The sequence below is a fragment of the Oratosquilla oratoria genome, chromosome 21, assembly GCF_046742065.1.
Source record: "Oratosquilla oratoria isolate Oo_2021 chromosome 21, ASM4674206v1, whole genome shotgun sequence".
Lineage (NCBI taxonomy): Eukaryota > Metazoa > Arthropoda > Malacostraca > Stomatopoda > Squillidae > Oratosquilla > Oratosquilla oratoria.
In genome coordinates this window covers 14,975,941-14,987,884 of record NC_134797.1, presented here as the reverse complement: position 1 = coordinate 14,987,884, position 11,944 = coordinate 14,975,941, and the positions used below count along the sequence as shown (strand labels likewise).

Below are 11,944 nucleotides of genomic sequence, written 5' to 3'. Positions count from 1 at the left end.
TTATGACTTCAGTAATTTATTCTGTGACCAGGCAATTTCATTCAGCTGAAGGATATCTCATTCTTCAGCAAAAGGGATGAATAATATCTATAGCCAGCCTAAACTATTTCACCATGTTCTATGATTATTTATTTTGCTGCCAAACAATTTTAAACTAGTCAAATGTTGGTAGAGGTTAATTTTTTATACTGGAAGTTTTCTTCTTTTGAAAAATTGTCGGTGGTAAGCCTGTAATACAACTGTAAGAGCCCAAAGGAGATCCCCCCACATTACATTAACACGGTGATGTCAACAAATAGCACCCATTAGTGAAAGGGCTAAAAATAAAACAGTAGACAAAGAACGGCAACAAAATATCTAAAATCAACAGTTCATTAATTAGACTGAAAAGATGTTTAAACATGAAAACATATCTCACAAACTAGAGAATGAAACAAGACTTCAACAAATACAACAATACAATGGACAACTTTATTTTTTACCAAGAAACTTTGTGAAAAGTTAGCGGTAAAACTTGAAGGCTTTGAGCTCTTAGCTATAAGAAATGCTCAAATGCAACACCATTACTTTTGCATAACTTCTCCATCATGTATGATGGATGGCAAGGAGAGGAATGAGGGGGAAGGTGGAGAGGGAGTGCAGAAAGAAAAGAAAAGAGAACAGATACGAAGAGAGAAAAGAGGACAGGAAACAAAAGGAGAGAAATTATAAGGAGAGAAGAAGAGTTTGTACTAAAGATAACTGCTAAATAAATGAAGGGGAAGGAGAGAGGAGAAACTGCAGAGAGAAAAGAAGAGAGAAAAGAAAAGACAAAAAAATGAAACAAAAGAAGAAGAGTTTGTACTAAAGATGACTGCCAAACATCCAAAGCATCTGAAGACAAGGTAGTGACACATGTAATTAACGAGCTTTTATTAACTTGTCTGAAGTTCCGACAGGGATGAGTGTCAAGTAATATGTATGCAAATCTCCTACTGCTTCCTTGGTTGTATATGTTTACATATTCGTGGGGTCCCGTCTTTCTTCAACTATACTACCTTATCAATGTAGTTATAAACGGGATCCTTAGGTTTCCCCCCAGCAAGTACAGGTTATTTTGAATATGCACATAATTTATTTGGACACTCAGAGGTTTTCGTTATACTTTTCATTGCCTGTCTTTTGGAGTTGCTGTTCCTTTGTCCTTTTATTTGTACCCTGCTACATCTGCTAACAATTTTATCTGCAATATCTAACATTTGGCAAATGCCTCAAACAACATTCAAATCCTCTCATGGGACTCAACGTTTTTAATTTGTATTTAAATATCTACAGAAACATTAATACAGCTACTTAGCCATCTGCAAATGCACAGTATATATTATTACAAACGTGACGAGCATTAACACTGATCCTCTCGCTCGTTCTTTGTAACCGGAATATTATACCCAAAATATTATCTTTCTTTGTTTCTTTTGTTCCTAATTCCTTTGTTCCAAAGAGCACCAATAGCTTTTTGCAAGATATTGTTATTTTTGTACCTGAACAACGTTTACCCACCAGTTTCTAGCAATGTTCGTGTCAGTAAGCTAGAAAATGGATACAGAAAAATATATCTGACCTACTGCTAAATGGTCCATCAAATTAAATTACCCAGTACTCTCAATGGTTCAACTTTCTGCTGGTGACATAATTTAATCATCTTATTGAGGAATACATGAGTCGATTTTATTCATCGGACGGCGTGAACGAAGTAAAATTCATGGTCTACAACCTCACGATCCCTCAAAAGGGTGCAACATGCATGCAAGTTCTTGCTCAGCGTTGCCTTGAGGAGCGATAAGGCAACTTTTGTTAGACCCAAAGTAAATAAAACCCCAACCGGTTTTTTTCCGCAAAACTGCACCATGACGCTTTACCAGTTGCTCTATGTCGCAGGCCGTCTCCACCACCGCCCTGAGAGCGGGACAAGGGCTGCGCAGAGGACGAAGATGTGGCAGCGTCGCAGATCGGTTGCACTCGTCTCTGTTTAAATTCTTCCTCATCGCGTCGCGCGCGCCTAGTCTACCTGTCATCAATGAACTGGTATCCAAGAGTGCTCGTAACAAATAAACAAATAAAATTATAGTAGAATCAAGTAAATTTATACCGAGGACACAGGGTAATAAAATTTCAAAGCTGTGTTACTATTGGTAGTGTACATTTTCCTGAAACAAAAAACTATGACAAAGCGCAAACTTGGTATAGAAGAGGTTTGTCAAAATGGGTAACAGGTGGCGAAATTTTACAACCTCTGGTTAGACAAATGCTTTATTCAGCACACACAGTCACACGATCCAAGAAAATACATCAATAGTAATAGGACCAAAATCATCTCAACCTGTACATTATGTAGTGTCCATTGCCTCGATTGAATTAAATCTTAAAAAACATTAACTCCAATATACCATACCAAGGACTACTATTATAATAGTAGTCCTTGATACCATACATAAGTTTGCAACTGTCCTTGTGAGAGAGATCGTCACGTGACTTAGTGAAGAAGCCAAGATGTCTTCGTCAGCCGTGACGTGACTTATTTGGCCATCTTTCTGCGCGGGAAATCTGCCACTTGGCGGGCGTCGTTGGGACGAACATTCGCTGTCGCCGAACTATTCCCCAACACTACCGTGTCGCCATCTATAGCAATTGTTGTGGCAAGCGACGCGTTCTAACCAGTTAAACTAAATGGGGGTATTGATTTCTAGTTTAGTGAAGTGTTATGATACCAGTTACTTTTTTAAGACAAAACCACACATATATATATTCATATTATGCATACATATATTCAAAATTAGCTCTACACCCGACTATTTTCTTCACATTTGTGATTAGACAAAAAAGGATCTTTTCATGAAACAAGTGTATATATAGTCGATGTTGGCACCAAGGACTTTTCAAAGTTATGTTTCTCTGTATGCAGACAAATTCATCGAGATTATAATGTATACAATTCAACACTAGGATCAAGACGTTGTTCAAAATTAACAACTTCCACGAATAAATGAACAAAACCGTGTAACGTTAGCTAGATAAAACCAATAAAATACTTTTGCCGTCGGAGCTGAGGGTCAAAGCGTCGGATGAAAGACTGAACTCCCCTTTTACAACCCACAGACACCCAAAACACAACATGCATGCCCGACACCCGGAAAGTGCACCCCACACTCCCTACCTACCCAGTCAACTCCATCAATCCACTCGCACGCATGCCATCCCTCATCAAACCCAACTTTAAAAAATTAAAATAAAACAAATAAATAAATAAATAAAAATAATGTTAACCTGTACACGGAAGACGAGGAGGGGTAGGGGGTCAGCAAGTACATGTTCTGTTTTCGTCAGGATATTTTATCCAACGTATGAGGGCATCTTTTGGTACTTCAAGTCCAAATCCTAGGCAGTGTGGATAGCTTTTTAGCGTTTTCTGATTGTAGCCAAGTTGTATTCAGTTTATGTGTGTGTGTGTGTGTGTGTGTGTGTGGGGCAATATATATATCCCCAGGGTACTCTTCCTAGGATAAGCACCTTTTATGTTGTGAATTTAAACTAATGTACGCGAATTCGTGTATTCATACATTAAACTCGACTTTCTTCAAATATTTTGATATTGCTAACGCCAAGATTTCTCTTGTCAGGTCCCCTCACATTTCTCCCGTTTGGTAAGGTGGTGTCATGACTATTTTTTTTTTCAGTTGTAAGAATAACAATAAACGGATCCTAAAGGAAATGGGATGACGGAACCATCCTTCCTGCTCCATGGATAATGGGTAAACAATTCACATTCAGAAGTGATTTTGCATTTTTCCTCTACTCCTTGCACTGATCGGGGAATATAACACAGAAACTGAAGACAGACCGAGCGAAAGGAAATCAGTAAGTTCATGCTATCATCCATGCTATAAGACATCACAATGAGCATAGGCCTACTCGCAAAGTTTCATTCATACCATATGACGTCAGAATGCCTCTTTATGTCACCCAAATGATCACCAATGCAATTAGCTAGACTTGGCACTACACGTCTTTCTCTGGGGTTCAACATTACTATGGATTGCAGTGTGTATACCAACATCATCATAAAAACTACTTCACAGTTCCTGAATGGATGGGAGCACTTGACAACTCTTTGGTTACTTTCATCAATCCAGTTATCATCACACACGCCTGTCATTCTCAATGAATTTACTATGCAAATGATCAAGTAAATTTCTTTTCAACAGGCGTGTACCATGTTCATGCATTGACAATGATGCGAGTCAGTTCAAACAATGTTCTTATCACCTTTTCCCTATGTAACATCACAGTCCTTTAATGGTATTGATAACGACCATATCAAACGCTCCTAAGTGACTAGAGATATAATCCGCACTTTACAAAATAATCACGAAGACAACGAGAAGGACTTAAATGACATTTTATCATGGGTTAAATAAAAAAAAAAAATGCAAACGTACTTTAATTTCATACAACTCTTGGAAGGGAGCAGCAAGATAGGATTTCGAATACGCACGTTCACGCCGTTCATCTCGAGTTGTCGCCCGAAGACACGTTCAGGACGACAGGGAACGTGAGCTACAACAGTAGTACTGCGGTTATGCAACACGAAGGTGTCAAGATGTAGGTTACATATTAAAACAAGACATTTCACTCTCGGTTCAAATGACGCAACCTGTACAGATGCAACGCCATAGTTGAGATATTGGAGGAAGAGAGATCACTGGATAGAGCTGCATAAGACAGCAACCTCAGTTGCCATGGTGCGTACGTGTTTAAACACGTACGCACCATGGCAACTGAGGTTGTGCCATAGTAGTAACAAACACAACCAGGCAGCCAGAACAAAAGTGAAAGTATAACCCATCGTTCCACCAAGAGACCAATCACGACGCTATGGGCCAACTACGTTCATTGGCAACGCGACGGATCAACCCCCCCCCCCTCCTACGCACCTCGCCGAGTCCCGTGCAAGCCAGTGTTAACTCCCACATGGGGGACTGGGCACGTGGTGGGTTCCCAGGCATGCCCAGCATCTGGGCAGGATGCCACATTCACCGTGCAGGCCACGTGACCCACCCTGCAGACAGGTCAGTGGCCTGTGTGATTAGAGTAAGCGCCACTCTTGATACAGGACGAAAGCAATACAGGAAAAAAAATAAGATGGCGTAAGTTGTTTTATGCATTTAAGGGGTGTAGAGGGGAACAGGATACGGAACTATTGACCCTCATACTACGTTACAAAGCTGTATTAGTTAACTCGTCATTAACTTTAACAAAATATAGGAAGTGCCCCTGAAAGGAAGGTATCACAGCCATTAACCCATTCAACTCCGATGACAAGATGTCTTGTCATTTGGTCAAATAAAACAAAAAATCATAAAACACCAAAATGTTTGATCAAACACCAGAAAAATATGACGTCAGTCCTCGCTTCGCTGCGAGCGAAGCGAGGACTGACGTCATATTTTTCTGGTGTTTGATCAAACATTTTGGTGTTTTATGATTTTTTGTTTTATTTGACCAAATGACAAGACATCTTGTCATCGGAGTTGAATGGGTTAACAAAAGCCACGGGATAACCAGCCCATGAAGGAATAGGTGTGAGTAATATTTCGTCGCCGAAAACATGAACTCCTATCACACCATTTTAAAGTAAGGCAGCAAGTTAAATGAGCAGCGTTCTTCTAAGAGTGCAGACTAATCTTTAATGAATCGGTGTAGGAAACATACACACGAGTGGTAGCATGACCATGCAACAGTGAAAGAACGCGTGCATACACACACACACACACACGTACGCCATGATGTAGTGGTTAGCATTTTGACATTCCAAGTTTGGCCGGATGTAAGCAGTGATACAAGCTGTCGTGAACTGTGATTTACACACATGTATTTGTGCGCGCGCGTTTGTATTCATATATGAAACCAATCACTTAACAGTTGGCAACACTGCCCCTTGTACGACCATGAGGCATCTTCAGCGAGACTACGTCGTCTTCAACAATACCGCCATCACCAACAACAACAACAACGGTCCTGGAGCTGCAGCGCAAATGTCGTGGGACCACCCACCAACCCCAAGGGTTGGGGGCCAAACAGCAGCAACCACCCCTGGCCATCAGCTCTACGCAGGTGGCACCGATACGCAAGTTTCGGCTGTAGCATTCCTTGGGGAGACGGGACTGCTCGGACAGACAACAACAACAACAACGTCCCGCAGGAAATTATCCCCACGAGAGATGGCAACCGCGGAGTCGCGGCTGTCGCGAAACACCTGCCACCCCCCCTCAACCCCCTCCCCACCCAAGCCACTCTTCTCCCCTTGAACCCTTCAGTGTTGTCCTTGAAACACCAGCGACAAGAACTGTTGTGTATTTTGGAAGAAACTTGATCAGCCTGGTTAGTGCTATGATGACATACAAGAAGCACGGAGGAATTAATTGTAATACTTATACGTAAAATAACACAAATGATTGATGAATTTAAAGTTAAAACTTCATCTTATGCATACGAAGAACAAAACAGGATCAACGTCTGCTTGACAGCAAGTTATGTCCTTGAAGTTGGGCGCCAATCAAACGAGAGAGAGGGGGGGAGGGGAAAGTTAGGTACAACTGCATCAATATCCCTAAGCAAACAGACCAACACCGTGGCATGACAGACGGCCACACACATTCCACTCATGCCATGGACAAACCTACTATATCCCTCTCGGTCTCATCTAAGCCCCCATGTACACAATGAAACCGGGCGCCGTCTGCACACGTCTCTTCTACCACGTGTACAGTGACGGATTCCTCACATACCATGGCATACACTGATATATGACCATATGACACATACCGAGGGGTCACCCCCGAGGTGTGTTTTGCACCCCCGTGGTTCTGAGTCCCCCATGTTTCTCGACCTTTTTCGATGTGGAATTCCACTGGAAGGCGTGGATCCTATATCAAGAGAATTGGTTTGCATTCTTCTGGATACGGTAAGGTAATCTCTTCGGATGAATAAAATCACCAGGCGAACGAATACGCACACACACACACGTGTGTATGGTGTGTGCGTGACACTAGGTTTAAGGGAATCATGAAAAGTCTCCTCTTACAAAGGGTCTGTGTGTGTGAAACTGAGAATTACCTATAAACGTCTGAAAGCATTGACTGTTCCACGCGTCACCACCATACATTTTCCTTTACCATAGTACCTATAAAAGTCGCCATACAATTTCTCTCCACTCGACACACACACACAACCTCAAAAAACCTCAGCACCCTACATAAAACGAAAACAACGCATCAACGCCATCTGGTAGGTATTTACGATCGTGCTATACAAGAACCAAATAGGTTTTACATTGTTTTGTATGCTCACCCAGTTGGAAATACTGCCCGCGGTAGGCGATGCTCCATGCACAGAGCCATTTCTATAATATTGTAATTACCAAAATCCTTTCAAATACCTTCACAGGCAACCAAGTAACCCACGATAATAGGTGACTTTTATCAAACGTTTTCAAACTATGGGGGGAAGGGAAATGTTCTCAATATCCTCCTTTCTTCTGGTTTTACAAGTTTGACGAAGTCCGGCAGAGGTGAGTTAGCCACTTTCCCCCCCATGGGGGTGGGGGGATCCGACGAAAAAAGAATCTATGCACACACAATCTCATCTGACCAAATACCCCTACAATCCACAAACCCTTCTTTCACCCTCTCGATCTTTTTTTTGGCAAGCTCACAGAGAGACATCAGTCAATCACTGGGTTCTTGGTGATAACAAACACTTTATACGATTTACACGTCCTATGCAGTCACCTCCTTAGCCTTGCCCATTCAGAACCACCTCCCCAGTGATGTTCCAGTTTGCAGGGTCAACATTCAGCAAACGATCTGCATGACCTCACTAATTCAGGAAGGTTACTGGCCTGACCCCAATATCAATGGTCACTTCCCAGTTCGATAACAATCACTCCGGGTTATCACCCCAGGATCTTTCAGCATTTCTGTGCCACGGGCATATCACCCAAACCTCTTTCAGACCGATGGGTAATCATTTTATTGTCGCCTGATGTTTTTGTTTAACCGTGTTCTGCCTCTTCTGTAGTGACGGAGTTCAACCCATCAATATGAAACATTCCTGTACCGTTGGGGAGTACATAATCCTCTTGTAAATAACTGACGATCTTATTCAACTTTATGTTAACCCTCCCGCTTACTATTCCCATCCATTGGTAGATGTCAACACAACTTCAAAGATACAGTAAATGTCCACGTTTCACATTCAGGCAAGGGTCATCACTCTACAAGGCTGGGTACTCTTGTACAGACTCTATTTCCTGTATATACTACATGCCAGGTTCAGAATGAGTACCGTTGACAGTCTGACCTCCATCAGGGATCAAAGCACCGGTTTCTGACAGATCATGTTAATTTATTTCTACTCCACATAACCACTGTCCTCATTGTACACATTAAATATTAAACATTTCAGGTTCAAAATCTCAGAAATAATTTAAATACAAACAGAATTATGTATTCAGCAATTTTTACAATAGTAAGCTCATGTTTAACTGCAAGGAATCCATCTTTCAAACATACAGATTACATTTTTCTTGCCGTCCCAACGTCTTGCCAAGAGTAATGAAACACAAATCTATAGTTTGACATTATTCTGTCCTAACAATACCTGGCGTAATACCACTTTACATGTTGTTCCACATTGGGATAGCACAAGCTAAAGCTTTAAATGAGCTTAACTGTTACGCACCTTTGCCTTAAGTGCTCGGGCTTCCACACCAAGTACCCGACATGTTCATCGCTTGTATACACATTCACATAGTGTGTTACACATACATAAAACTCATACACGTATATAAACTATACATCTATATAAATCACCCAAACAGTCACACTCTTTCACCCACCCTTGATGACTATGCAAATAGTTTTTGTTGGGCTTCACATGTATTTCTTTGCATATATCCAAACACATTCCATTTACATATACAAATCAGTCCCATTTATTCTTTTAACCACGCCATTTTTTCCTGCGCAAATGCGTTTTCCTATACAGTGTCTAACCAAATACTACGTGGAAAAATTACATACATTCAGTGCTGAACGTTATATGTATGTGTGTGTGTATATATATATTTAGAATTTTTTTATTTACCCTTCCCCACCTATCACTCTCATATATATATATATATATATATATATATATATATATATATATATATATATATATATTTATATGTCTGTATATAAAATAGAATTAAGTAATGAATAAAAACAATAAACCAATATGAAAAATAAAACACATTTGAATTCTATGGTATATTCATATTACCACTAACGAAATTAGGCCTATCATTCCCATCACAACTCTGAATCGACATGACTAGATTTTTATTTCGCAGGAGAGTAGATATGGGCGCACCTGCGATTTTAACCCATTCAACTCCGATGACAAGATGTCTTGTCATTTGGTCAAATAAAACAAAAAATCATAATAAAACAACAAAATGTTTGATGATCAAACAGCACCAGAAAAATATGACGTCATCAGTCCTCCTCCTCGAGGAGGAGGACTGATGACGTCATATTTTTCTGGTGCTGTTTGATCATCAAACATTTTGTTGTTTTATTATGATTTTTTGTTTTATTTGACCAAATGACAAGACATCTTGTCATCGGAGTTGAATGGGTTAACACAACACTGCTTTATTTAGCGATCATTTTGGGAGCCGCCAGATGATTGATTTTACTATGCTGAGGCCGAGCCCCCCCCCCACACCCTAGCAGCGATAAGGTTAACTCTACCTCTTGCTTATTTCGATTAATACCATCAAGACAATTTGGGGGATTCTTCTAGTCACCCAGTGATTTTGATGGGACGGGGGTTAAAGCAGATTAAGTTTGCATATCAGCTACAAGACGAGCTCATGTCTCTCCCTATATATATATATATATATATATACAGACACACACACACACCGTATAAGAGAGATCATTAAGGTTCTTTCCACAATGTAAAAAAGGGTAGGCTAATCTAAATCATCATGGGTGATCAACAACACACAGGTGCTTCTATTGACGATTTTAACATTTGTTTAGCTTGTTGCTATACAATTCCATTCAGTCGTGGGGGACCCAACTACGCAGCGAAAAGAATTAAATCCTATGCAGTCAGTTTGGCTCATATAAAAGTTCCTGATCATCTGTAAAACGAAGATTATCAAATATAGCTTGCGTACTGCCACTACCTGTATTCAATAAGTTATCGTTGGGTTTCAATCAACTCTTGAGAACTGATCACAAATAAATAACATCAATTGCCAAGCCATTTAGAGTACAAATAATTGATAACCATTGAGATAACTTCAAATTGTTTATCGTTTTAATTCCTGATTACCAAGCCTATAATGATTTTAATAATCGTGTTTCTGTGATTCACACATACTAATTCAATAATCTGTCGAAAAACCGGGAACAAACATTACCTACAAAATTATACTCGTCACTGTAAATGTAACCAATCTAATCAAACGAACATACTTCTTTATTGGCTATGATGTTTATGTACCTATAACAACCCGTATCGGCGTGTCAAGGCATACAAGAAGCTAATCCAACGTCCAAACATAGGAAAACTGTTACGCTACGTCTAAGCCTTGAGGATGGCGGGTAGAGACAGGTAAGTTTTCGAGCACTACCTATTGCCACGTGAAGGAAGTTCACATATTTATCAAATACTCCGTTCCTTTACACATTATAACAATCCCTGTGTTATGGTAGGAACGTGCACCCTTTCACTTCACCTAGACTTCAAATTTTATGACACGACAGTTATAATTTAAACAAATCTAAAAATATATAAATTTTCACCCAGTGGGCAACACTACACTACTGGACTGCGAAAATGCGAACAAAGTTTCATCTAACATTTATTTAATAGCGTTAATATACACCAAATTAATTCATCAACCGACCTGAATACTATATAATACACAAGTGGAACAATATTACATGACATTATCCAGGTAGAAATTTCAAATTCCAGGTCGAGAACGGATGCAACACTTCCTTCCAGCCCGACTGGATCTCACAAAATACTAAACTATTTACACTACAGAACACAAGGAAACGCATATTCACCTTATTCAATTAATTAGTGTCAATTGTATGAGTCGTTTCCTTCTCTAAGTCGAAGTGAACACTGCTACATGTCGTTTCTCCAGCACAAAATAACAAAAAAAATTGCAGTGAAGACACACAGACAACCACCCGCCACTATCGCAACACCAACTGACTCCTCCCTAAACCTTTAGGTCGATGCCAGAGTCGGGTGGGGTGGCGGAACTGATTGTACCGCTATGCTGACAGACGTACAATATCTCCATAGACTTCCTGCATTCACAGAAAAATTTAACATGTCGCTCTGCCAATCATTTTTCACTTCCGTCTCCCAAAAGAAAGAAAAAATGCAACCTTGTATAGCAATCCTGAAAGTGAACCGTGGACGGTGAAAACGCTGCAATTTTATGCAATGCGGAGTGCTGGCGTTTCCATTGACTTCCACAACACCTACACATCACTGAAAACACTATACAAAATATTTGCCTAGTGATACTCCGAGTTTCATTCGTGTTTACTTTGTTGCTGTGGTATTTTCTTATTCCACCTTCTTCTTAGTATTTTTTCGCCATTTGGTTACGTGACAGAGGGAAAGAGGGTGAAGGAACAGGTGGCGTGGTATTGCTCTTTGTTATCAAAACAAAAGTGGATATCCGAGGCACAACAGTGAAAGTGGCGACATGTAGGAAGGATGGCGTGAAATGTACATTTGTGTGTGTGCGTGTGCGTGCGTGCAAGTGTGTGATTCACCATTGTCTTGGATCACGTGTTGGACTCGTGATTGAAAGATACCCTCC

The 11,944-nt window shown here is 40.3% G+C and overlaps 1 protein-coding gene across 3 annotated transcripts in view; it reads right to left on the bottom strand.

The window, feature by feature from the left end:
* The window catches only part of Nrg (Neuroglian), a 556,234-nt gene extending 544,927 nt beyond the window's left edge, over positions 1-11,307 (bottom strand). For all 3 annotated transcript variants that reach the window (XM_076204343.1, XM_076204345.1, XM_076204341.1), the window contains exon 1: positions 11,169-11,307. The gene's annotated coding sequence lies outside the window, so the exon portion shown is untranslated. The remainder of the gene's footprint in view (positions 1-11,168) is intronic.
* Between the last annotated feature and the right edge of the window lie 637 nt (positions 11,308-11,944).